Below are 27869 nucleotides of genomic sequence, written 5' to 3' on the forward strand. Positions count from 1 at the left end.
CATTCATGTTGCAGTGATGCCCAGAGGCCGAGGAGGTCAGGGCCCCGTTGTGCTATATGTGCCATAACCACACGATGACAGAACCTGCCCGGAGAGCTTGCAGCCTACTTTACTTTTTTCAAATGGCAACTGTCACAAACTGCTCAGGAATGTGGAAAGCCAGGCTAAAGCTTAGGAGAGATGGATAAAGCAGGAATAATTCAGGTGAGGCAGACAAATGTGCATTGCAAATGCAATTTACAGTAAGGACATTAGCACTGCATTCTTCATGTGGGTGAGCAGATACAGATACACAGTTCTTTGTGTTGATGACTTTCTGATATACTGCAAAGCCTTATGAGAAGTGTTCCTCAAGCATAATGGACTACCTCATTTATCCTTGCCTACTATTCTGTCTCTGCCAACACTAATTCCAGTAGGATCAGTGTGAGAACAAGCTGTTAAAAACAAAAACACAAATTAGAGAGACATCCTTTCTCCTTCCAAACGTGAAATCTCTCTGCCCTGTCCATCCTTGTGCTTGTGTACGCAGCACTCCATGGCAAAGGACAGGGAACAGTGTCCCTGGAATAGGAGGATGTTTAAGCTATGATTAAAAAGAGCTGGAAAATAGAATCACACACAGCTGAAAGGGAGAATATCCCCATTTTTCTGGGGGATAAAAAGGATCACACTGCATGCTTCTAACTCTGCATAAAACCAGGGTAGTAAGCCTTTATGCTGGTGATAAAATTATTTTTATTAATAATTACATGCTTTTTAGTGTCTGAATGTTTTTCCTATGTTTATAGTGTGTATCTCTGTGAAGCATGTGCAGATGGACTTCTGCTTTGTGACTGGAAGGTTGGAAATAAAACGAAATGATCGAAAATTCTCTAATATGTATCAAAAGTCCATTAGGTATTATTTGTACATAATATACAACAGCATGATATGGTTTCTGTGGCATGTGCTTTAAATGATCTGCATGATTCAGTAGTGGCTTTGCCTCTATGACTGGTCTGCAGTCCTTGTAAACCAGTGTAGTTAAAACCCTGTATCCCACCTTACATCATCAGGTAGTCTCTCTGAAGTCGTGTGTATGCTGTACGCAGCACCAGTGTGGGTACAAGCTGAAGCAAAACTTCATTATGTTTGACAGTGTCTTTTTAGCTGAAGTACTGCCATGATTTGCATGACAGTAGTGAATCCCAAAATTGCTTGATTGCCGAGAGAAACTTTAAACTGTGAAGACAGACATGAAAGAGAAAAAGAATTAAATGCTTAATTAATGGATTTGTACTACCTCCTTCCTGGAGCATGGCTTTTTTTCTTCTCTCCTGTATTGTTTATTTTAAGGGGCCGTATGTTCTACTAGAAGCTGTATAGAAATTTGGTAAAGAAACCCACACATGAGTATTAAGAGGGTTCCAAATGTGCTGAGCTAGTAGTTGAGTATTGCACTTTTCTAACTGGAAAATATTTTGGACTACCAATGTATAGGCATTATTTGGCCAGTGTTATATATTCTAACGATGGCATCTGTGCAATCGTATAATTACTCTTGCTCCTATGGGACTAAAATGAACCTGTTAGCTGAGCTTTAACTTTTTGTGGGAGAAGTTCTCCCCCCTTTTCATGGATTCTTTATAACATGTTTTCATCAGAATTCTAGTTACCAACTTTGACATTTCTTTGGTGTCTCCTTATGTTAGTTCCTTGCTTCCCACATGCTGTTTTATGTGAAGGTCTTTATAAGTTGCTTCAAAGGACTAAAATCTTTCATGATGATAGAGATGCCAACATGCGTGACAGTTCTTATCCACCCAAAATGGCAGCGATTGACTTGTATTTTTTCATATAAACTGATTTTTCTCTCAGAAAAGTTTTCACTTAGAGAAGGTAGCTATTAATTACTTACCTATCCGTGTTTCAATATGCCACCGTCTCGTTAAATAGCTCCCTTGTCTATTTCTCTCTGAAACTATAAAGTACTCTTTTTGGCAGAACAAGCTAGATGACATCTTGACGCTTCCCTAATGTTTTCAAATCCTGGTGGGTTTGAGTGAATTGCTGGATCTATTTGAACTTCAGATTTGGGTCTTGTAAATATGCACAGATGAAAGCTAAAAAGGTTGACAAAAACGCACTTGCAATTGGAAGTGCTGGGTTTGGCATAGTTATCTTTGGCAGCATGAGCCTTGTCAAGTCCAAGAACGAGAGTGAACATAAATCTGTTTTGATACTAGTAGTTGTTTTGCATTATGGTAGTTATTACTACCTTCACCACTGTTTCATTGGGGAATGCAAAGTAAGGCACAGGTCTCACCCTTAATATTTTGGTACTCAGTAAGCCACACACTTGGAGAAGATGGTTATCCTCACTTTGCAAATGGAGGATTGTGGCCCATGTGTAAGAATAGGTTGCCTAAGAAATCGGAGGCTGGCGTTAGTGGGTGGGCTCTGATCTTCCCTATGTTAGCCCAGAGCCTTAATGCAGAATGGCCCTGCTTTCACTGACCAATATGCAGCTTTTTCTCTTTCTGAAAAATGGTGCTGTTGCCCATGAGAAAGCTGGAAAGTTATGTCCATCCAAACAGTGAAGCTTTCAATTACATTGTTGTTAAGGATAATTGCAGGAGTTTATTTCTGATCTTCTAATGGTCCAGGGATTTGGAAGTTCTATGAGAGAACACTGTGAATCATGGTTGTAATTTGATGGAAGAATTTGTTTAATAACATTAGATCTACGTGCACGTAGCTATTAAGGAATGAGTGCAAGTAGGTGGCACCTATTTTGCTGTTATTTCTGTGACTTCTCAGTATTATGCTTTAGTTTAAGTGCTCCTACAGTCCTCTCCTGGTGGGCACAGATGCTTTTTATGAGCCTCTGCACAGGGCATGATCAGATCAATAGGTGTTTAGAATAATTTATAAGTTTCCCCTATCCTACCCATTTTGTTTTCTATTAATAACTCTGTGTTTTATTCCTGTGAATATTTCATGTCATGCGTCTGTCTATTTGGGGAGCTAATCCTGTTGTGGTAGGCATCTATTTCAGAAGCAGCCTAGGCAAAGCATAGGTTATTGTCGTACTATCATCCGTTACTGTCTGTAATGGGTTATACAGCTAGTATTTTAGTGTCAGTGTAATGTAAGAGTTCAGGAGGGAAGGATGTATTTACAGCATGAAGTCATTAAAAATATTCTGTGTGGATTTTTCCAAAAGAATAAGCAGACCAAGTGTAGTGGGCCCTATGCCAGAATATGTAGTATCCTTGCAGAGCATCAGTTGAAGCTCCAAGTTGGTTTAACAGGCAGCTTTATATGGGTTTGTTGAGTATCCCTTTAAAAAAAAAAAAAAAAGGTTTGTGTACAGAAGTAGCAAATGAATTCAGTTCTATCAGAAAGTAGGTCAGTGACTGACCTCCCAATAGCATGAGGCAGCAGTTCCTAGTAGAACTGACAGCTCAGCAGCATGAACCCTCAGTGTCTCCAGGAAACTTGTTTTGACAAATGTAAACACATTATATCCTGTATTCCTCTTATTTATTTATTTTTTTGCTACTGCATTAGAAACCACAAACTGTCACTCTCCATCCCCTTTCTTCCCCCCTTCTGGTCCCCAAAGGGAAATGCCTTATAACGTAGCTAATAATTTTTGCAAGGCTGTGTAATGAGTAAGGCATTCCAGCAGGGTTGGGTTTTTTTGACAGCCTAAGTTGAGCGCTTTAAGCCAGACTTGACTAAAATCCAAACCAAAGTGTTTCTGATGGTGAGGGAAGTCATTGGAAAGACAGGAACTGGATGAATTTAGGGTCCGTGTGTCCTGGTCTTTCATCACTTTGTGCTGAATGCAACTTTTGCATATACCCACTTCACTGTTTGTATTGCCAACATCAGTAACCGTGTTGCTGAACAAATAGCACTCTGAAAACATCCTCACTGCAGCCCAGCAATTCCTGAAGTGGGGAGTTTTTTGTAATCTGGGGGGACATGACAAACAGTTTATAATATTTTCCCCCCCATGCCTCTCCCCTTTGCTCCTTGAACCACCCTATAAAACAAAACTACCTCAGAGGATGTGGTGGTAGTTTATGGTCTCCTTTTCATTGAGTTGTCTCTATAGCAGGGATAAAAGATGAATTTTACACTGCTAGCTTCCTTGGCTAGTGCCTTTCCGGCAGTGATTCCTGCCGTGGAAGTTGCTGTGGACTGAAGGGTCAAGGAAGGCTTCTGGCTGCAGTGCTGTATTTTGGTGGGTGAGACAGATTGCTGAAAAGCTGCAGAGTTGGCTCTTTCCTTGGCCTTGTAACCAGGTTGCACAGGCAAGTCAGTGCCACACAAAGTAGTAGGGAGGATTCCTTTATGTACTCACTAAAATGGTCTGATTTAAATGTTTTTCTCAAAAGTCTCATAGCTGTTTGACAGTTCTGGATTTTCTTAGTTACCTGGTTATCTTTTTGGCATCAGGTGGCCCAAAAACATCTAGAGAATTCTATGCTCATTTATGCAAGCGCTCTATACAGAGTGATTTTTGCTGTGTGATAGATACCACCAGAGCCTTCAGTTGTGCTTTGCCATTTAATTGAATCCTTAAGTTCATTTGTTGGTGAGCGTTGCATTAAAATCAAAAATGGATGACATTGTCCAAGCAAGAAGTAGAGATTTGATTTGAAAGCAGCCATAGCAATATATTCATTTGAATTTTCTTAACCAAAATGCTTTTAGCTTTGGCAAAAGTTTGACCACAGCAGACACAAGTTGAGGAAAAAACTAGATGATTTATTTGACCAAAAATGGCTATAAGTAGTTCAGGAAGAAAAGAGTCCTATTTCAATTAAGTACATGTTTTGCTTCATAGTTATTGCTATAAATAATGCTGGCATCGACTGTTAGACAGCATGCAACAGATGTAATGCTAACAAAGTTGTGAAAAATATATTAATGTATGCAGTTAGAAAAAGGCTTCAATTGTAAAGCAAAGGGAAAGGATGCCCATGTGCATGTGTGTGAGTCCGTTTGTGTGCCAGGGAGGGAAGGCAGTTCTCAGTTTGCCTACAGAGGCATTCTTGCACTTCCTTTTTTGATGGAGCCCGCAAAGGGGGAAACGGAGATGTTGGCTTTCAAGTGATTAACCTCTTCACATAGCCACTAAGTTCCTTCTACTTTGAAGGAATGGAAGTGCAAGGTGCACTCCACGGAGGCACGAACAAAGATCTTGTCCCTTTTCCCACCGTTTCATGCTTGCAGCACTCTCACTTCCCATAACTCCCTCCCCTGTTCCGGGGAGGGGATGGGAGAGTCAGAAAGGGAAGGATTTCTTTAGGCCTGGGCTTTGCTAAGCAAGCCGGTGCAGATTCAGATCTTTTCAGTCCCAGGTAGTTTGAACATCTGAGTCCCTTCGTAAGGTTTCAGAAATTGAACTATTTTTGAATCCCCCACTCAGCTGGAAGCTACAGGGTTTTTTCCCTGCTCCCCCGAATGCTAGCAGGAGGTCCTGTGAGGCCATCCAGATAAGCTGCTTCCCTGTTTGCTGGTGGGCGGCAGACCTCAGTGTAAGAGATATGACGCTGTGACCTTTGCAGCAGTACGAAGATGAACGTAAAATACAGACAGGAAAATTACCCACGTTTGTGTTAGTCACTGATGTCACTTGCCTTGGGAGAGGAGAGACTTTCATAAACCCCAGCAAATCTGAAGTATTTGGGTTACTGCAGAGCAGTAACTCTGCCCTCTCTGGTTGGAAAAGTGGTGCCCAGGGAACAAAAAAGCTGCAACACCACTTTTTTTTTCTAGTTAAGGAACATCTGTTTCACACATTCTGCACCACATGCAGGCAGTTGCTACCCAATGCATTTCTCAGTATATTATACTTTATCTCTTCAGTTACATAGCTGCATCATCAAGACAGCAGGATAAATTCATATGTTCCCTTTTTGCATGGGAAATCTTGGTGAGGGTTTGCTGGAGCGAGCGTCTCCTTTATGGCCATGCACACAGCAGCGAGAGAGGGGCTCACTGCGGGATCGGCTAAGCCTCTGCCATCCTCTCCTTGCCGATACCTGAGAGTCAGAGCAGTGTGATCTGATATAGGAAGGCCACAGAACTGACTTGGTCTCCATTTCTCAGTTGTTGAAGTCCTCTCGGCCTTCCTGCACTTCAGAAGGTCGGGGAGAGCTTTTCCCTCGCCCTGCAGAAACAAGGATAATCAAGGATAGACCGTTGGTTAGAGCAGGCAAGAGCGCAGGCAAGAGCTCAGGCAAGGGACGTGGGCAAGAAAGGCCCTTTTGCTTGCAGGTGGCTTCTTCATATTCGCGAGCTGGATCTGTCAGGAAGAAACTTGTCACAAGTGAATGCTTTTTAATGGAAATGGACACTTTTTTTCCCCAAAAAGTATGTGAACAGTTCCATCTTTTTTCCAAATTAGTGCTGTTCACCAGGTTAGTGGGGATGTCTTGGGCTTTTTCTGTCCCAAAATAAGAACTCAGTGAGTTTAAGCTATTTATATTTCCTTCCATACAGCAAAGGAACAAAAATGCGTGCGAGAGATCGTATTTGGGCACTGGAGATAACTTACAATAGAACTTAGATTTTATCAGTTTTCCTCTAGTCTGGAGGAAAATTAGTGTTACCCTCTGGGTAAAAGAGGAGGTAGTTGCACAGCTGCTGTTTTTGAGCTAAGAGTTGGATCATCTTTATTTCAACCTCATTGACTCTTGGACTGAATCCAGTGACATAGTGCATTTCATGTGATGCACTGAAAATACTTCTAACTTTTTGCTACTTAGGAAGGGGGAGGTAGGAGTTTCTACTTGATTGCTTTTCTAAATGCACAGCAATCTAAACTAATTAAGCATGGATGATATCATTTCAGTCAGCAGCACAAGATAATGTCCATCTTGATTGTATGTGAATGTGTAATCCTCAGCGTCTCTGCTTCCATTAGACCTAAAAGAGTAATCAATGTCATTTGTCAGAATAACATCTCAGATGATGGAGAAATTTGGTACGAGGACATATGGTGCTTGTCTGCAAGCAGGAGTGGCTCCACGTATGCTGATCAATTCTCCATATCCATCTATTGCAAAAAAAAACAGTATTTAGTTCAATGCTGACATAAAGTCAAGCTGTCACAAACAAGTTTGCACACCATTCTGTTCTGGTGCAAAGCAAGCCAGATGAGCAGTGTGGTGTTAGAGTTCTGCATTTTAACAGGAAGAAGTTCAGAAAAGGTGAGTGAGGTGTGAACAAGTGAAGCATCCATATGAAATTTCATCCCCCTTAATGCTTTGCAGGAACTCTTTTGAGGTGCAATCATATGTCCTGGGTTTTGTAGAGAAATTACATGGATCATTGATTCCCCCAATGTAGGCACAGGCTAGGGTGAGTGGATTGCTTCTGCAAAGATACCAAGTTGCATCTCTTCGTGACTTAGGAACCACTCACAGCATCTCTTCTTTGTACAAATGCTGGGGAAAAAAAGGAAAAAAAGAATGAATTCCTTATATTGCAAAGTTGATTTGCTGAACGAAGTTCCTCTGCACTTGTAAGCAGTGTGTGCTCCAAGGGGTGGTTGACCTTAGTAAAGGGTAACTGAGCACTTGCAGTCCAGACTACTGGTGCAAAACAAAACAGTGGCTTGCAAGTGCTCCTTGCTCCAGTGGCTGAGAATACTCATTTCACAGTAATGTACTCCCTCCCTAAACTAGTCCTTGCATTTGGCGTTTTGCCTTGTGAAGGGCCCAGCTTGACTCTTTTCTTCTCTCCTCCATTCGCTGTCCTCGTGTCCTGATGTTACAGACACTGCAGTGTAGCGGCGTGGTTTGGTTGCCAGGTGAAAGGCCCTGGTGGGCATCTCTACAGAAGTGCAGAGCAGTTCGGTAAAATTTAAAGATACAGGTGTTTACACCTTGGCCAGATAGATGCATTATTTATTTTCTGTTGATTGAGTCTCCCCAGCCTTAGCCTTATGTCTTAGCCTTGATTTATTCTAGTGTGCAGCTCACAATTTTAATTAGCATGTTACCTACTGAAACACTGCTCATTTCAGGCAAAACCACCACTTTGCCCATTACTGAATCTAATGCGTAAACAAGACAGATTATTTATCCTGCCTTGAACAAGAAGAGGAGGAGTTATTTAAGAGCTGCCGTGGGCACAAGTGCTGACTAATGGTTGCTATCTTGAGTACACAGAAATCAATTTGGACCTTGTCTGATGAACACTGCTGCTTTTTTTTCATATAGAGCTATACAGAAGAATTGGGAAATAAATGCGTTCACTTAAGATAACAAGTGACAGCTGAGAACAATTAAAACTCTTACTTGGAGCTGTATTTTTTTTCTTCTACAGTAGGTGGGTGGTGTCTGCAGCTCTGAATAGTTGATACAGGGTATTTGTCACTGGTCTGATGTTATCGTTCACAGAGAAGAAAAAGTGTCATGCAAGGTTATTTATTTTACAGCCTTTTCTTCTTGTTTCACACAACACGTAGATCTTGGTAGATGGAAAAGGATTTTTTTCTTGTTGGAATCTTTTTGGCAATAAACACATGCCTAACTGTAAGAGGAAAAAAGTTTCACAACCGAGCTTGTTTTGTGAAGCCCAAACATTTGTGAAGCTTACAAACCCTCAAACTTTGCATAATGTGCCCATCCCTGATCTCAAACATGAGGTGGCAGAAGAGGGAAGTGTTACTTTTTTTAACCAACAACTTATGACTGTGTCAACACATGACAATTTGTCAAAGCTTTCTGTAGTGGTGCTGTAAATTAATTTTTAGCATCAGTTGTGAGTGGTAAACACTTTGTGCAGTGTGAACAGTTCTTAGTACAGTGTGAGTTGTCAGCAGCTTGCTATCTACCCTAAAAGAAAAAAAATAAAGAAGGGAAGGATGAAAGCTCGTTTACTAGTACAAAGTGGATCTGAGTCTGCAAAAATTAGGTGTGCAGTGGTATTTTTTTTCTCCTCCAACCCAGTCAGCCCAACCTTGAAATTCAGGGCTTGGCTTCACCATTAATGTTAAGGACCTGTACTCCAGGCAGGGGGTTGAGAAATTGCAACTTCAGTCCTGCACTCCAGAAAGTGCTTGACAGTGAACAGGTTTGTTAGGCTGATGGCTAGATGAATGAGAGCCCTTCTGCACTTCTGGGAGCTTGGATTTTACCTCTGTTTGCTTGCTTTAAAAGCAGAATTTGTCCTGCAAGTGCAAGCGTGCTCCTTTGTTGCAAAGTCTTGCATAAAGGACCTAAAATGCTTTAAAAAAAACAGACAGCAGCCCAAATGATGGGGCCTGTGCTCTCTCTCTTTTTTGCCTGCCCCTGTGCTGTTTTTTCTCCTTGCCTATCCCAGCTGTTGTGGTAGGGCTCGCAGTGATGGTTCGTACAATAGGAGTTGATGTGATGGAAGAAAATGATTCAGTATGAAAAGCTGGGGAGTATATACTGTAGAAAACAACTTTTCAGATACAAACCTATTTTAATCTGTCACTTTAACGGAACAAGCAGTAATAACCTCCCAACCTAACAATGACTGTTAAGTTGAACATTAATTCGTTCAGTCATTGAATTGCTAACATGTCTAAAACTTGCAAGTGAACACCCACTCAAGAGAGAAAAAGAACTTAGTGCCTGGAATTCTTGGCCTTACTGAAATCACCTAGATTTTTGACACTAAAGCCAGTATTTCATCTTGTGTTTCCTGAGAATTCTTTAAGTAGAATTAGATTTAAAAAAACAGCTGTGCTAGTTTGTTTGCTGCTTTGATACAGTCAGCATGTTTTTTTTCTCAAGCATAGGCGCTCTCAGCTTCAGCTGCCTAGGTAAGCTTGGATTGTGATTTGGAGCTTGTTCCTGTAAATGGACAGCACACTTTAAGCTTGGCATGAGAACTTTATACAGTCCTACTAAAGCTAGTTTTGACCTGATTATGATTTAAAAAAGAAAGACAACTTTATTTGCGTATTTGCTCACAAAAGATTTTGGTTTTATTTCCTTTTCTAGATATAACTGTAGGTGCTTCTTATGTGAAAGAGCTGAGCCACGCCATCCAGTAAACTGTCTAAAGCAGCAGTTGGCTTGCTTGGAAATCATTTCCAGGACTGTGTTGTAAGTAAGTATTTTTACAAAAGCAACATGAAATGATTTCTTTTGTTTGGGGGGATTTGGGGATGTTTTGATTGCTCCCTACAATTTTATAGTTTTGCTGTCACGTTTAATCCGCAGTAGCAATGCACATGAGGATATGAACACTCCTGCATCTAAAACATTTAGCTAAAGCCCTTTAGAGCCCTGTCTTCTTGCTGGCTTGTTCTAAAACTCCATGGTGCAGTAGCTAAACACTTCTAAGATTAGGCAGCTACATATAAGTCTAGCAAGAAATTTGGCAGAATAAATATTGATCTATTTTGTCATTTGCCAGTGCAGTTTTTCACTCTGTGGCCTATATGGTTTTTCAGAAACATGCGTTTAGTGTTCATCCCTGCCTGCATTTTAGCTATGCTGGGAAAGCCTTGCTAGTGCAAGTGCTTCATGCAGACATTCTGGGCCATGAATTGTGATCTGCCTACCTTGATTTGAAATACTCCATGGATATCTGCCATGGTTAACCTAACTAGTCAGAAAAGAGCACTGGTTTGTCTATTCTGACACGCTGTGTGTATGGCGAGGGAACCTTAATAGGCTGTGAACAACGTTGATTTGGTCTGGATCTGTCTGTGATGAGTATATGTGAATGAAAAAGACCCTGTCACAGGTTAAGAGCCATTTGCATTAAGTATGGCATTGAAAACATGTTTGTTCTTAAAAATGAACGTCATCATCCTAGAAAACTTTGAGAAGTGCACCAAGAAAACCTCATAATGCCATTTATACAGTCACTTTTGAAAGTATAATCCATTTGGGGATATTTGTGGCCTAAAATTTTACAAATACTTTATTTCTTTTTATATTGCCCTCATTTTTCTGCTGCTGATGATGCGGGTTATCCTGACATGAGAAATATTTATGACTTAAGTGCCTTTCCCTCCAAATGGCCTCTGACAACATGGTCCCTTCAGAGAAAGAGGGCAAGAGGGTTAGTGACTTAGGACTCATGTCACTTAAAGTTAAGCACATGTTTGTGTCTTTTACTGGTTGCTCACACTGCTCAGCACCTTGCAAAGTACTCCCTATAGGTTACGTTTGCAGTATATAAGCTAGATGGGAGGAAAAAAAAGTGCTAATCCCAACACTCAGTCCTTCATCCCCAGGCGGTAAAATAATTGAATTGTTTCTTTGGAATAGGCTTCTTGTTTGTGGATTTTTGTTCTGCGTGGTCAACTGACACACCTGGATCACTCTCCAGGTGAGGTTGTGCTTGACAAAAATCCTTGTCCTCAGTTCTGCCGTTGTCTGCCAGGTATTGTGTGCCAACTGCCATTTTATCATTGCTCTATGCCTGCCAGGCCAGTGTAGCACTCAGCTTGATTCTCCATGGCTGGATGGGAATAAGATGAAAAAAAGGACCCACTTGCTATCAGTGGTGGGACCTCAGCTCTGGCACCTGGACAGAGAATGAGTGAGGCGACTGCTTGGGGAAAAGTGCATTTAGAACAAAACAAAATTTTTATTTTTGGCATCCTGCCTGTAAGTGGTCAGTCTCCTAGAATATAAGTCCGGGTGCAAACTCATTGTTTTCACTGCGGGAGGCAGATGCCTGGCTACCTGTGGGGTCACAAGTGCTTCTGGTCTTATCATGCATAGTGATGCAGCACCTACCAGCAGGAAGCCTCGCTCCGACCTTGTGCCCTCGGTGGCACTTCCATTGTTGTTGTCCATAACCATTAGAGATATTTCAAGGAGAACTTTTGGTTTTATTGCCCATAGCAATATGTTGTTTCATTATGTTATGATGTTTTAATCACTGTGGCACCAGGTGCTGAAGTTGTGCATTTAATTTGCRCTGAAGAAATCACAGCTTGTTTCCTAGACCAGGTTCAGACGTTGTGTTCCGGTGTGCATACTACTGAAGCAGTTGTGCAATCTCAGTTACACCAATCTCTCAAAGGATTCACTACTCCAGTGTGGCTTTCTGCCTCCTGTCATTTGAATTTAACTATATTAGTCTTTGTAATGGTGCCAGGAGGCCACATATTGGATCTCTATGAAGTCTCAAACAGTAGATACCTGTTTTTAAATAGTTAAGTAAATGTTAATTATGATTCACGAATAGCTTTTCCCCAACTATTAAGTAATATCAAACACTGAATTTTTCAATCAGTAATTGTTTTTTCAGTTGCTGAGTGGGACTAAGTTTTAAATATTTTTAGAGGGTTATTTTTGCAGCTGCTTAGCTGCTTTTAGCATGAAAGTTTCAAATTATTTTGTAGGGCTTGACAGCCATGGATGCACAGTGGCAAAAGCTGATGAAAGCCTGTGGTTGAAGTGGAATGATTGCATTCTTTTGATGCACCTTGGTTAGCTGTGGATAGTTTGGGCTACATCCAAATAAGCTGAAAATAGCATTTTGGCCACTTTCAAAAAGTTTGTGGTTTTGCAGTATTTTCTTAGAAATGTCCAAAGTTTTTTCTTTTTACCGTGTTAGCTATTACACACAGGTGAAAATTAACTACTTTTTTTTCCCTCTCAAATCCCTTTTTGTAAAGGATTCAGCCAGTGTGAATTATTTCATGAAATAACAGTTTAACTTGCTGCATCTTGTTGCAGCTAAAGTAATACTACAGAATTTTGTGTTAGAAATGTGTTATGTGCCATTCACTAAAAGATGTGAAGACATTTTCAAATATCAATTAAAACACTATCATGATGATAATAGAGACACTGTGTTTTTACCCATAAAAACGTGTTTTTACCTTAGTGCTGCAGTACTCTGACTGAGAGTACATTGGTCACATCTGCACAGTGGTTCAATTAGCCAAGCCAGCAAATCATTCCAGGCACTTCAATGCAATGGCTTTCCAGTAGTTTTTCTTTAGCTGATTGCTCGTTTTGATGTATTGCATAGCAATATTGGAACATTTACTTAGGACCTTTTTTGTGTATCTTCTTTCTCTTGTTTTCCCACCTGWTCTGTTCTGTTGCCTCAGAACATTGTTGTTTGTATAAGCATTTGCTGTAATTCTTTGAAACTGTGAATAAGAAATCTCCTTCTAGATACTACTGACCTATTTTGATGAAGCCATGATTATGAGTACAGAGTGTACAAAGGAAGGACACTTAACACTTAGAGCTAGAGAGAGGTTAATGTTGGCAGGGGAGAAGACCAAATAGTGAAGGTTAAATTCTGTTTGATATTCATCTGTTGGTTTTTTTTAAGCCAACAATATAAAAGAACCAGAATAAAAAGCTTCCACAAAGCAGAAGTGTGAGTGAAATGAAACGTAGTGGCTAGACAAATGAAAGAACCACATTCATTTAAAAACGCACAAAACCCTTAAATTTCAAAGCCCCGGTAGAAAAGCTGATCTGTCGGACACCTAGTTTGGACTGGGTACTCAACTGGAACTCGTGGTCGGGGTTCAGTTTCCCCACTCAGTCATAGGTTTCCTGTGTGTTCTTGGGCAAGCTACTTAATCTGCCCCATGACTGACTTCCTCATTTTTTAAATGGAGATCATAGTCCTTCCAAGGGGGTGTTGTGAAGGTGAAATCTACTGATGCTTCCGAAAGACTTGGATGTTATTATGTGCAGAGCCCCTCTAGGAGCTAGAGTGAGAGGGATGAGTTTCCTTGCAGAGTTAGTCACCCATGCTGCTTGCGTTTCGGTGCTCTGGGAGTAGAGGAAACGATCTAGAAAGTTGAGGGGGGTTGGTTTTTTGAGTCTTTCAGATCTGGTTTTCATGGAGTTTGGCTGCCCTTGTGGTAGGCATTTGGAATATTCTCTGTCTCTCACCTTTCTTCTTACTGTCTGTCTCCTGATAGCTTTGAGTCATTCATATCTGCTTGACACACACGACCCACACAAACCCAACTGGATCAAAAATACAGCTTCTGTCATCTCCTGAATTATACAGAGAGGTCTTGACATTTAAATATGGTTGTGCCTTTTCATAGGAAAGAAACTGAAGAAAACATGAGCCTGTTCAAGAGTTATCAAAGGTGACCCTAGCAATTGAGGAAGGATATAAGAGTGAGCCAGCCGTTACCTTCCAGGCCTCCTGGCAAGGTGTGCATTGGCACAGTGTTGCTACACCTGCTGAAGGTTTCTGGATAGCCAGGCACTGGAACTAAATGGGTCAGCTGGCCTCTAGTTTCTCTGCTCCTCCACTCAGCCTCTGATAGGCAAATATTCATTTAAGAGATTTTGATATGAATCTCACACAGTGCTGATGCTAATTCTGAGTAAGGAATCAGAAATGACAAGTCACATGCCTTTTGATGTGTCCTTTTACCTTACATGGGTTGACAGTCAAACTTTTCTCACCATTTACTGGCATTCTTTTTCTCTGGGAAAAGGGTGCGGAGGCCTATAGCCTCTTTTTCGTCTCCAAACATTAGTAATGCTCTTCTCCAGCCACCGACAAGGTCTTGAAAGTACAAGCAGGTTCACATTCAGACCAGGGCCACTTTTGTTTTATCTTTGATTCTGCTACAACCGTTCTTTCTATTTCCTGTCCTCCCACCTTCTTACTGCCTTCCCTGTTTTTGTCTTTGTTTTCACAAACCTTTCTTTGACCTGACCCTCAACTTTCTCCAAGTTGCTGGGTTGATAAGAGATCCTCCTCACTGGAACCTGTGTATCCTCCCATCCCTGACATATTTCTGTCCTCTTCCTGTGACCACATAAATGCTTCCTCTGCTGTCTTTGGAGATCCCTACTCACTCAGACCTCTTTCTACCCCTGCTTCTCTCTATCCTGGCCCTTCCCTGAGAAGTTTTTTCTTCCTCATTACTTGTATCATGTACGATACAGCAGTAGTGCAAGGTGTCCTGTTCCATTCACCTCCCTGGTTCTCCCTCCTCTGCTTATTTCTGAACTGCAGTCAGTCTTTGTCTTGGGTGGATTGGCTTTACTCCAGTAACTCTCTCAAGTTGCATTCCTGTCTTTTTTCCCCTCACAATTTCACTGCACCCTGTAGTCCCTTTCTCTTCATTCATGAAGCGGAGTTTTGTTTTGTTTTATTTTCACATTTGGACCCAAGTTAAAGACAGTACATAGTAGCCTAAATTCTGAACCCAGGTGCCCTGGGTCAGACCAAAGGTCCATCAGCCCAGCCTCCAACCACAGCCAGGAACAGACATCTGTGCAAAGGCAGCAGGCACATGGGGACAGTGCCAGACACTGGGAGGATGCACTGGCAGATCTGTGATTTAGAGCCCTCTTGAGCCACAGGTTGCACCATGAGGTTGTAAAAAGCCTTGATGGACCTGGAGTGGTTCCATTGATTTCAGGCGAGTTGCTCCCATTTTAGATGAATAAAGAACCTGCTTCTTGCTTGGAGGGAAGTAGTGCAGCTCAGAGTTGGCTGCTGCATCTAATCCAAACCTCTAAGTATGAGGATTTTCAATTACGGGATTGTGTGTCATCTGTTCTAAAATTGGTTAGTTCAGAGTCCCTTGTCATGAGAAAACATGGSTGTTTGAGACGTGGCACTGCTGCCACTGGTGTACCCTCTCTGCCTTCAATGGTTACCAGTCTTCCCAACTGCAGAAGTACAAGGATTTCTAGTAAACATGAGAATTTAGTCTGCTTACAGCTTTATGGTACTGCTGCCTGAAAATGCTGCAACAGCTTAGTTGTCCATTGCTGTTTCAACACCACACCCAAGCTAGAAGTAACTAGTTATTGAACTAATTTAGTTTTATACCCAAGACGTAATTTTCCTCCTGCAAATCGGGAAGCCTGCTATTTAACACAGTGTAATTGACTTCAGTTGTAAGATTCAATATACTTATCTAGGATTACAGTTCAATAAAATCTGCTCGTGCCTGGAGCAAAAGGAATTGTAGAAACACCCAGCGATTGTTTTCTGCCTTTTCCGCAGACAAGCTAAATTGCATGTCTTCTAATCTTTACATTTTTGGTTATGTTGCTGCTTGACCTCTTCATTCTGGTTAAAGCTGGCAGAAGCAGCTTTAAATGCCACCATTTCGCATGGAGATCAAGCCAAGTGACTGAAATGTTGCATAGTATTCTTAAGTCAGTTTTACATGACTAACTCTCTCATTTCAGTGCGCCCTCCTGGTGACGGCATGGGGGAAAGGGAAGTAAATTGTGTCTGGTTTCATTATGAAGATGATGATTATAGAATCTACAATGTATATAACATTAAAAGCCCTATAATTTTATAGACTAGATTGTGCACAGAGAACAAAATCTGAAATCATTTCAGTCACTAAGCATCCTTTTGTCTTGCCTCACCCAGTGTAGAAGAAATGGGAAAAAAAACATTTATTTAGAATTTCCTCTTACTATTTACCAAGTAGGAAGCTGTATTAGGCCAATTTCTACATAGAAGCATTCACTGGCCAACTTGCATTGGCTTTTATGATTGTGTGCTATACCTGTGGAGAACCTTTTTGCCCAAGCATTCATTAATGTGTTTTTCATTAGCCACTATGAACTCATGGGAAAGCATTAGATTAAGCTTTTAGCTTGCAGAGCTTCAGGAAAAAGAAGAGACTTTCAGTGACACCAAGACACACGCACAGGTAGTGAGTAATTTGGGATGACTGCTGAACAGATAGTGTGGGAAGTATCCTTGACTGAACTGAGAGCGCAAACTTTGTTGATCTTACTTCCTAGAGATGTGCCCCAAAGCACAATCCTTAATCCAAACATGATCTTAAGTTACTAGTTCTTACCTACCGCCATGCTTCTTTTCTGAATTATTTTTTCTGAGTATTATCCTGTTGCAAACTGGAGAGGAAAAATGGACTCTCAGACCCACAGTAATTGATTGTCCTGGTTCTGGCACACTGATGTCACAAACAATAAAATATAGAATAACACTGATTTGTACAGCACTGATTTGTTGTACAAATTTGTTACACAGCATTTGCTGTACTAGTCCTTCTCTATGCAACTGCCTATTTTTCACATGATTTTAAACAACTGCTAGGGCTACAAAGAATAACAAAATAGGATAAACGAAGCAGAATGGGCAGATTTTGTGGTATGAGTTAAAAACAAAACAAATCTCCAAAAGCCATGAGAATTGGAAAGAGTGGCTCTTTTACATGGCAAAAGTTAAACTATAATTACTGGGTGCAGAGCATGTTTTTATTACAGGAATAAGWTGTGAGTGTGGATCATGCCTCAGACCCTAGAAGCTGGTTCACCCATAATTTAAGAGTAGTGAAGAAGGCTCTCCAAAAGAGTTCTTTCTTTCTTCCAGTTACRGAATCGACTTTGAGCCTGGATAAATGCACATTGATTCTTACTACTTCTTTGGGTGATGGGACTTAACTGTGATGGGAATAATACTGATACAAAAATTCTGTTTTCAGATAGCATGAAACTGAAGAAGAAAATAAATGTAGTGTTCAAGTTTTCTCTTTGAGTTAAGATGATATGAAGAACTAGATAGACATTTAAAATATAGTAGTTGCTATTTTAGTTTCCTTTCTGTGTTCTTTATGAATTGGTGAATATTTTTCTTTGTTTCCCATGCTTTTGTTATATATATATTTTTTTCATCATGACATTCGGGAGTTGGTGCAAAATGAACTAAATGGCAATCATAACAGACACAAATAGTCACTTCAAATTTTGCCCACTTAGCCTGTGGTAAAACACTAATGTATGTTAGTACACTGCCTACTGGTATGCAGTGCCAGACTGCAAACATTTTGTTAGTGTTGACAGTGCTCTCATGAAACCAAAAGTGATTCTTTCACTTGCTTGCTTGAGATTACAAAGTGGCCTTAATTCCCATTCAGTTTTTCACTGCTGCCTCCATCTTAGTATTGCCACCCTTGTACCTTGGAACAACAAAACTTCAAAGAGTTTGTAAAAGCCACAATAAAAAAATTGTATTGGTCTAGGTCTAATAGGTAATACCAGTACTGACTACGTGCAACTCTTCACAGATCTGTCACAAAACGGTATGTCTCCTCAAATTTTGGGAGCATGTCTATCCATTTCTTTCTACAATCATCAAAGTACTTGAAAGTATCATTCAGAAAAATATGAAAGATTCCCTAGATATATTGGAAGGTTGATGACACTCATTAGGCTCTGTTCTGGGTTTAGATAAAGCTGTATGCTTCTGGGCATCATTTCTAAACCATAACTAAGGTTACTTCGTTTAGTTCTGTCATAGGTTTGTTTTGTAAACATAGCTATTCAGTCATTCTTTTATCAAAGGACCTATATAAATTGCTTGCATTAAGATTTTTTTCAGTCATTGAGAAGCAAGACTTCTGTTCTGCTTCATTTGAAGGATAGAGACTGCAACATTTTGCAGATATTTCTAAGTATTAGTTACATGTCCAACAATCTACCACAATTAGGGAAATATAATCTAATGTCATCTCCAGCCAGTAAATCATTTTCTTTTTCCTTTTTTCCATTTCTTTCATCTCTTCTTTTCCTCCACTCCTAATGGGTTTTGTCTTTCTTCTTCTTGCATTGAAATCTACCATTGTATTGCCCTCAGTACTCATTTCTTCTCTTGTTTCGTGGATCCTCCTCCATCTTCTCCAAAGCTGCAGTATTCTCGGGTTCTCTTCCTATCTCCAAGTCTTATTTTTAAGAATTAGTAGTGTGCTCTGTAATCCATGAGTTCTATTGGATGTGTCTACATCAGCTTTATAGTTTGGATCAAGAGTGCTCTTCTGGAACAAATCTTCCAACTGTCCCTGGCTGTGAGGCTTTGTTTTGTGTTGGAGAGTGGTCTTGGAGCATGTGAACTGGATATCTTGAATGAAACTAAGCTGAAAAGTGTGCTCCAGAAATACAGCTGATGTATTTTAACTGCTGGTAAGCATTCAGTCCTCAGGATCAAGGTTGAGTTATCTAAGGTATTCTGCACAAACCAAGGTAAAATGCACAAAATGGACATCGCATTAGCTCCCAGCACTAGCAGTTACAGTCTAAAAACAAAGACTAATGTAGACATGGCCATTAATTTGTGAAACATCTGGGAACATACTTCTAGTAAGAGCAAATATCTGTTCTTAAATTCTTCTATACTTTCTCCTTAATCTATAAATTACTGGTCCATCCAACAGGAGTCTGTGTTCAGTCCCAAACTTAACACCTAAGTGATGCCCATTGAGCCTGGTGCTGCTGGTTCATCTCCTCTCTGTTTTCATGCTTATGGTGTAGTCTAATCCTTTTATTGTTGAAATCTCCCACCTGTTTCTCCCTTTGGTTTCTTTTTTTGTTCCAATGATTTTGCATATTCCCTRGTAGGAGACACACAGTATGACTGGCTGGGTCATCATTATCCTGGTTGTAGCAACTGTTGTTGTATGTCACCTGTTTCTCAGAAAACACCACTAGAGGCAGTTGCAGTCTCACTTGATTTTTAAACATTTAAAACATGAAAATAATTAATGAATTAACGTGGGGAAGTGTAACCTGAAGAATGTGGGTACATGGGAGTGTATGTTGGAAGCATCGGAAATGGGATCACTCTGTTACTCAAGTACTAATGTTAAAAGGTGGAAAAATCAGTGTGATCTGAAGTTTGATTGAACCTTGGCTTTTTTTTTCATATCTGTCTTCCTAGGTGATACTTCATTTTGGAAGGTGCAGGGAAAGGGGCAAACAAGAAGCTCTTAAATTCCCAACATTTTCCTTTGGGGAGAAATCCTGCAGGGGAAGAGTTCAGGACTCTTCCAAGAATCTTTGCAGCATTTAATCCCAAGAAAATGCAATAAAATCAGTGCTTCCACTGAGAATTGGCAGCATGTTTTTTCCGTAACAAAAGACCTGGTTTTGGTTTCTCTGTAGTACAGTCTGATTCAGACTGTACTGAGTTGACTGAAGAGAGTAAAATCTGTTTTTGACAGATGTTCCCCACGATCTGGCAAATATAAACACTCCTGCAAGACGATAGACAGCTTGTTTACATAGGAAATCTTTTCTTTTTTTTTCTTTTCTTTTTAAACAAAAAAACAAAACAACATTCGGATCAGTCATTCTGATCAAGGCAGTGTCAATTATTAGGCTATAAAGGGAACTGATGACTCAACTTAGACACAGAACTGCGGCGGTCTCCAATTTTCAGTTTCATAACAGATTCTTTTCAGGAATGATTTTCATTCATATGTTCTGTTTAAACATGTTTCTGGAAGCGTATATCGCTTTATAATAGCGATGCAAGAGGGCAGCGGCAGCGTATGTGAACGTTTGTGTAGAATTCAGGACGCTTCCCCATGCCTCAGTGGGACGTTTGGCGCATTGTGGGATAGGGTTTCTCTGATCGCATTGTACGCCAGGACTGTATCCACACAAAACTGCTTTGTCAGTCACCATTTTAAAATTATACATATGTGCATATCAATAAAATTGAAAAGAACTTTGATTCAGAGAGTGAAATATTTTGATCAGATCCCCTGCTTAGTAATTCCAGCAACTGCACTTGTTAAAACTGGTGACTCAGAAATTGAAATGCAAAACGTTTCTCTGAACAGTGGCCGGAAATTAGCTCTGAAAACTGAAACAAAGCCCAGACCACAATTTTATCTATTTACTTATTAATTTTAGATGTGCGAAAATCCATTTGTCTTTGGGAGACATTTTGATTCCTTTTCTGTAGAGCCCCTATGATCCTTAGGCTGTATGATCAACCATGCCAGGACTGTCTGACATGTCTAATTTTTAGTTTAAAAAAATGAGTTCCTTGTGAATGATTTCATTGCCTGTAGTGCTGTCTGATTCTGTCATGGCATTTGACGGAACTTGGTGAAGTATTAGGTAGGACAGGATGTTGGAATATTTGAGGTCATGTAATATTAAGGAAAAAAAACACAATAGTGGAATTGAATCAAGTAACTTGTTTGTTTAGTGTACAATACATAGGTTATATATACAGCATACAGTGGCATCTCACTGCTCCAGGACGAACAAATCCAAGCATTTCTCTGTCAAATGCAGACCCACTGCCTCCTCAGCTGGTTCTGCTGCCTTGCCAGGTGACCCGTGTGGCTCCTACCCAGTGAGACGCGTTTTATCTTCTGCTCTGCCATGTCCCACAATGCGCTTCTTCAGGGCACCGGGGAAAGAGCCTCGTCACCATCGCTTGACGAGCGCGTGCTTTCATTGTAATGCTGTGCTAGGGATTGCCACTGTGCGTGTCCACTAATCCAAGCACTGACTGGACCCCGAGTTCCTCAAACGCAGGAGATACCGTTGCATTTTGGTGCTGGTTGGGTCATGCCCACCATTTTGTAAGGAAATACTGCTCTGTCATTTGAAAAAGAACAGATAGGGACCGTCAAAGCGGTGTTGTTGATAGAGGTGGTCTTGCCGCAGGAAAGTTAGAAATCAGCATTTTGGGTGATGGATATCAAAGGTACCAAACAAATGATGTGAAAAAGAGAGAGCTGTGCTTCCCCTAGGGAAGATGGAGCCAATATCTACGTTCTGGTCCTTGTTCTGCACCCCAGGTGTTGTTGCTCTTCTCTTTGCTGGTGTGCGAGCACCTAGTACTAGTCGCTTAAACTGAATCTAGGTGCTCTGGATTCATTGCGTGACCTTAGACAGTGTGAGGGCTCTTCCCTTGTCAGGTGCCATGTGCCCTGAGGCCTGCAAATGAAAATCACAGTGGAGGAGGACAAAGTAATATATATGTTTAAGGGACTTATAATTCCCATTGCAAGGCTGGTGGAGTAGCGTTCATTTCATAGAGAAAACGGTCTGGGTGATTTTCTTAATTACTGTTTACCTAAATAAATAAATAATGCATATTCATGGCTCTCACTAAAGTAACTCATGTTGAAATGTTTACCTCTCAAGAGAATAATTATTAGGGTGGGGTGGGGGGTGTAGCAATTAATAATAAAACATTCAGACAAGATTGCAGAATGTTCTGATTAGAATAGTAAACATTATGCTAGAAATAAAAGCAAATACATGGACCTGTCTTGAACTGAGGAAAAAAATGCTGTGCTACCCAAAGGAACCTGCTGAACTGAAGCAATTCAATTGAAAGGACTGTTGTCTTGGAGCTATTCTGTACACCAAGTAGGTTCCTTCAGCATAAAGTTAGATTTATTGGATGATTCTCTCTCAATTCGAGTCTGGAAAAAAAACACACAAATATTGGCATTCGCATAGATGTGCATGGCAGCTGTAATACCCATCAGCATTGCTTTGAGTCTAGTGTATGTTGATTCTTAAACCAAGTGACAGATGATGTTTCAGCTGTTTATACCAATAGTAAGCAAAACCTTCATTTGTGTTGTTACCCCTCCCCCATTTCATACAATCCTTTGAATGAAATTCTTTGCTCAGCTGAGTTTAAATTTGGACACATCTTTTCATGTCTTTTGGCTATGGTTTCTTATCTAGATAATCAGCTCAAAGAGAGCCAGTGATGTGTTTAAAGATTTCTGTGACAGCTGCATACCATTAGGCTGAATAATTAAAAAAAAAAACTTAATTGTAGTTTAACGCAGTAARTACAGATTGGGCTTTCGGTTTAGCACATGGCAGCAAGAGAATGGAACCTTGGACGAGAGTGCTGTTGCTTAACCCTCTGCTGAGGACGCTTATGGGGGCCGGTGGAGCTGGTCTGCTCCATAGCCCGCCTTACGTGTCTCCAGCTGTTTCAGACCAGCAGAGGAGTATGACCTCTGGTGCATTTGTTTATTTGCGTAAGAYTGGAAGAAAAATGTGTGCGGAAGACGGGCAGAAAGTAGTTAGCAGCATTGGGGTAGTCTGTTGGGACCACAGCCTACTGGAGCCGTGGCCTCCCAGTGCTCCCTCTGCATGTGGACAGCCTCAGACTCCGGCAGATGTTTAGGCAAAGGGAATGACCTTGAGTTCAGCGCCATCTCGGATATCCCAATGAAAAGGGACTCTCCCTGCTCAACTAAACATCTGTCAGCCAGTCTTAAAGGAGCAAGCTGCTGTCCTGTCTGGGCCGTTCTCTAACTCAAGGCAGCACAGGGGAGTCTTTTGGAGATGGAAACTTCCAGRCCTTTTCCTCTAGACTAAATTGTTCCCTTCTAAGGTAATGTCAAAAATGTCCTGGGTGCTTGTAGGCAAGTAGAGCACTCAGCTTTGTGCTAACACATGCCCATCCTGGAATATCGTCTCATCTAGAAACTGAAAAGAAGTTTTTCTTTAACTGAAAGCGTCGTCTGACTATTAGGATTGGTAGAGTTTTTCTCATATGTGTCATTAATGGAAGTGTTTTGTCATGGTCTAAAATGAAATAAGATGCTGAAGAACAAGAGCTATCAGCTTCCCACTATGAGCTGTGCTGTTTCCAGAGCAGGTGATGAGAATGTCATGTTGACTTTAGTCTTCATTAGGCAGCTCTGCAGCATCTTCTTGCTAGTGAATGCCTGTTACCACACTTTGTTTTTCTTCCTTGGTGGGTCAACCTTTTCCCTGGACAAACCATCTCCTGTGCAGCATTCTCAAGTGGTGTCTATACCCAGGAGGATGAGGGTGTTAATGCTTGGACAAGGCCATTAGTCTGTGTCCTGTTTTATCCATGCCCTACATGGTAGAGAGGGTGGTTTTATAAAAATATTCTTTTGAAGAAATCTTTCTGGGTTCCCCTTCAAAAGATTTTTGTGGAGCAGAAATACCCCTCTCCACCTAGCCTTTTTTATAACAGCTTCTGGGAGTTTCAGCCACGCATCTCCCAGTGAAGTCAATGGCAGGGAGGCAGCCAAAACCCCACACGAAATTTTGAGTGTTCAGAAAGCAGCTTATGGTTGGTGCTACACATACAGAATGCACAGCACAGTAAACCTGATATCAGCTCACAACTAATTATCTGTGTATAAAAATTCCCCTGCTTGCTGTTTYGCCGTTAGAGACTCACTGGTAAGATTTATGACTCTGGCTAAAATGAAGTACCATTTCCTTTTTCTCAGCATTACTGTGCGTGGCCTTTCTGGCTTTTCTTGTTAAACCGACTTGAGTTCACACAACAGGGAATTATTTTTGAACCTCCTTCCCATCATGATTCTACCTTTCTTTTTTTGTTGCAACAAGAGAAAAATAACCCACAAAACATTTTAATTTCTTTAACTTTGCCCTGCTTTGTGTGAGAGTAAAGATGGAGGACTTAAAAAGCAGTCCCTTCTAGTCAGGCACAGTATTGCCCTATTCTGAATTCTACAGCTTCCACAGACTTGTGGTAGACCTGCCCTAATCAGCATAGATATAAATGAAATCAGTGTGGCCCCTTGTGCTACCACTCTGTTTACTTCTTTCTGCTKAAGTGACCTGAGATAACTTCTACATAAGAGGGAAGAGCCACGCTTGGCCTCTCTGCAGGGTTGGGGACCTGAAAAGGGAGGTGGGATTCCTGGAGGAATCAAGCTAGATAAATCAAGATAGATAACACTTATCCTTTGGCTTTTTGTAGCACCTCTCTGTTTACTTCTAGTTACACCTCAAAACCTGGGCTCTGTATGCTTTTATAGTCTGATGTGCAGCCATTTTGATTGGCGTTTGTATGAGCTAAAAGACAATTCCTTTCCTTTAAACTGGAGCGTGGGGAGCCAGATGTACATCTCGGAGAAAGATGTTGTTTATTTCTCCTGACCTAATGTTAAATGCATCTGTCTTCATTCCATAGACTAATGAAAATTAGACCGCCGGCTGAACTTGTTGACCTGGCAAATGTTTACCTGATTTCACCCTGATCTGAAGTTACCTGAAAGTTAGTATGTCCACAGACAAACTAACAGTTGGCTTTTATTGTGTAGAAAGAAAAAAGGCAGCAATGTTGAGCTGCTGCCATGTTTTTCAGTCAGACTTAGACATAGTTATTTTTGTATTAGGGCTTTGAGGAAAACCGGTAGAGATGCCAGATAAACCTTCCCAAAAAAACCATTTGTGTTAATACTTAAATATTGTTCATCTTTCACAGCATTCACTTATCTGTTTCCCACATGCTGAACTTTATGGGGAATTTTTGTGGTTAACTGTGGCCCACTCTTTCATTCTGTATTTTAACTGTTTTCTTGATTTGCATTTTTAAAAAGAAATGAGCAGTAAAAGTCTGACTGTGATAATCATTCAAAGCATTCAATGGAACATTCTTGCAGCAGGGTAGACAGCTGTTCTCGTGGTTCACATGTGTTGGGGCAGGAGTCCCCACGTGTAAATCCAATGAACTGCGTCATTTAGTAGTGCCATGGGAAGTGTCATTACTCAAGAGACTGAGCGCAGGTAAATCCCATGTCATTTTCTGAGATTCCAGGTTTGGTGTCAAGGCTCTGTGACAGTGATTTTTGGTGATTTCATCCTAGTCACTGATCCATTTGAGTTTGTCTTGTTTGTGTGTTTATTAACTAAAGTCTCTAGTCCTTAAGGAGAAATACGCCAGACATCTGAATTTTCGTCAGATTTGACACAAAGTATTAGGTGTGGCTTTTGCTGTATGTTGGTTTTCTAGTACTTTACTACAGGGGGCATAAATGTTCTGCTTGTGTCATTTGGTAATATGTGCTTATTGTTATGTGGGGGTCCTTCTTACAGAATAAATTCACTTTCCTTTTAAGTCTAGCCATTCKTTCATAAGTCACATTACCAAGAAAAACTATTTTTGACTGTGGCTTTATTTTAATTCAAGAATATTCATTCCTATGTTAAAGTAATTCAGATTTTATATAAAAAGATTTACAAGTTCACGTGGTGCAGGTCTCCATATAACTTTATTCCCACCTTTCCTAGCCCAGCCTGGTTGAAGCGTCACAAAATTAATTGTAACCAGAGGACAAGAGAAGGTGGAAAACTTCCCCCTCACACATCCCCCAGGTGCTCTGAAGGTTTTCCATTACAGACCTAAGCATAGTTAAGGAAAATCCAGTTTGCAGACTTTTTCGAACAGTTCCCTGGCTAGCATTGAGCAAAAGAAGCTGCGCTCACCTTCAGTCAGTCAGCTGCGATTATCTTAATGCTTTTTCTGATGAGTTTAGTCGTGCTTTCTAGCCAAACTGATTCTTCACATGGTTTTATCATTATCTAAATAACCATTGAATCTCATCTCAGTTGAGTGCTCACCCAGCTAGCCCAGATACAGTAAAATCAAGAACCAAGTAGATTATTAGAAGAAAATCAAATGCATTCATAGGTAAAGCAGGCTGCGTGTCTTTTCTGGCATCAGATGCCGATACCCTGGTGGATTTAATTTATAGATTTCAGGGCAGGATTCTGTACTAGATGTCAGGAGCATTGCAAATACCTTCCCTGCCTCAGGCAACACTTCAGGCGGTTGCAAACTACAAATGTTATAATGAAGCAGTTTCAGCCAGAAAGAAATATTCTTCAGCTTCGCTTGAAAACATATGAAACGTAAAGAAAACATGTTTGCTAATCTGTGATAGTATCGTATGTAACAGACTGGAATCCTAAACTTTTGGAACTCATTTCTATATGCTCTGGGGTAATAAACATTAAGCTCTATCAAGCAAGGCGTAACTTGAGAAAACACAAGTTCTTGTTTACACATCTGTGCTCACTTCTTCCTGTTCTCTGTTGCTCTGCCTTTCTTAAGTATTTTTTTTCTTCTGTCCGTGTCTGTAAGAAGCACAAGAAGCATGCCAACTGATCTTGTCGTGTGCGTTTGTTTTACTTGGTCCTAATGTTGTGTATCTGTTATGAACATTCATGTGTAGGCTAACCCAACGGGATGTTTGTTGCTCGCCTCCCGYGTTGTCTGCCCGACTTCTCTGGTTTCCATGAGCATGATTGTGCTGCTTTCTGTGCTTGAAAAATCTTTTGTGCTAACCAGAGAAACACCCAGTGACGCTCAGCTCACTCTTCTCAAATCATCCTCATTGCTTTGTTCATCGCACACTGAAGAACCTCTGTTTTCCTCCTCCTAAGCACCAAAGTTTGTGTTATTTTTCATTAACAGCAACAACATAACCTCTCTTTGAAATACACCCGCAGTATAAAAAAAAAAAAAACAAGCTGGAAGATGTTTTCTTGAAGTAAATACTTTTTTAGCTTCGTGCTTCCTTCTGCCAACCGTGGTGTCTGGTGTGTCTGCCTTTACATTTTCATTCTTCTGTGAGCCCTCAAACAATACTGTAAGCCCTCAAAAAAAAAAACCCAAAAAAACAGAGAAGTTTTTTTTGTACAAGAGGTTGTTACAAAACATAATTAAAAAAAAAAAAAGCTTAGAATGTCTGGTTTGAAGTATTTTTATTTTTTTTTAGTCTTCTCTGCAACTGCAAAGGCAGAAGCTTCTTTTGAGATTAGAGATAAAGTTTCCTTGCACTCACCTGACTCCAGGAGCTGGAGGGTTTTTGCAGTATCTCGTAATCTGGTGATCGACTGCCCCCGTAGGCAGATCCACGCTGGGGGCCTGCAGGGATACAGTGCTTGGGTGGAGAGTGCATCTTCCTCTGCACAGGTTACAGCTCTTCCTATGCTGTAAATCTAGCCAGTCAGTGTGTTCAGATGCTCTTTGAAACTTCTTCATTACATGCAGTTTTGGCTCTTTATTTCCTATAAGCTCATTTTTCACATATTCTCTGCAGGTTTATAGCTGCAACAGTTGTGCTTTTAGTAATTTGCTTGTTTCACAAAGAAAACTCTTTTATACAATGGAAAGCATGAAATAGCCTAGATGTTGAGCATAGGCGCAGGGTTAGGTTTCATTCTCCCCTAAGCTGACCCCTAGGCAGAGAGATTCCTGCTTTCATGTTTTAGATCATGTGTAAAACCTGATGCTCTCTGGATCATCCTGTGTAGGGCAAGGATATCTAGGGAACACAGGGAGAGAAATAGAGCAAGACATTT

At 40.7% G+C, this 27869-nt stretch overlaps 1 protein-coding gene across 1 annotated transcript in view; it reads left to right on the top strand.

Annotated features, from left to right (window-relative positions):
• The window catches only part of BACH2 (BTB domain and CNC homolog 2), a 154339-nt gene that overhangs the window by 35549 nt on the left and 90921 nt on the right, over positions 1 to 27869 (top strand). Inside the window, exon 2 of the mRNA XM_026060821.1 lies at positions 9984 to 10092. The gene's annotated coding sequence lies outside the window, so the exon portion shown is untranslated. The remainder of the gene's footprint in view (positions 1 to 9983; positions 10093 to 27869) is intronic.

Source organism: Apteryx rowi, unplaced genomic scaffold (genome assembly GCF_003343035.1).
Source record: "Apteryx rowi isolate R43461 unplaced genomic scaffold, aptRow1 scaffold_171, whole genome shotgun sequence".
Taxonomy (NCBI): domain Eukaryota; kingdom Metazoa; phylum Chordata; class Aves; order Apterygiformes; family Apterygidae; genus Apteryx; species Apteryx rowi.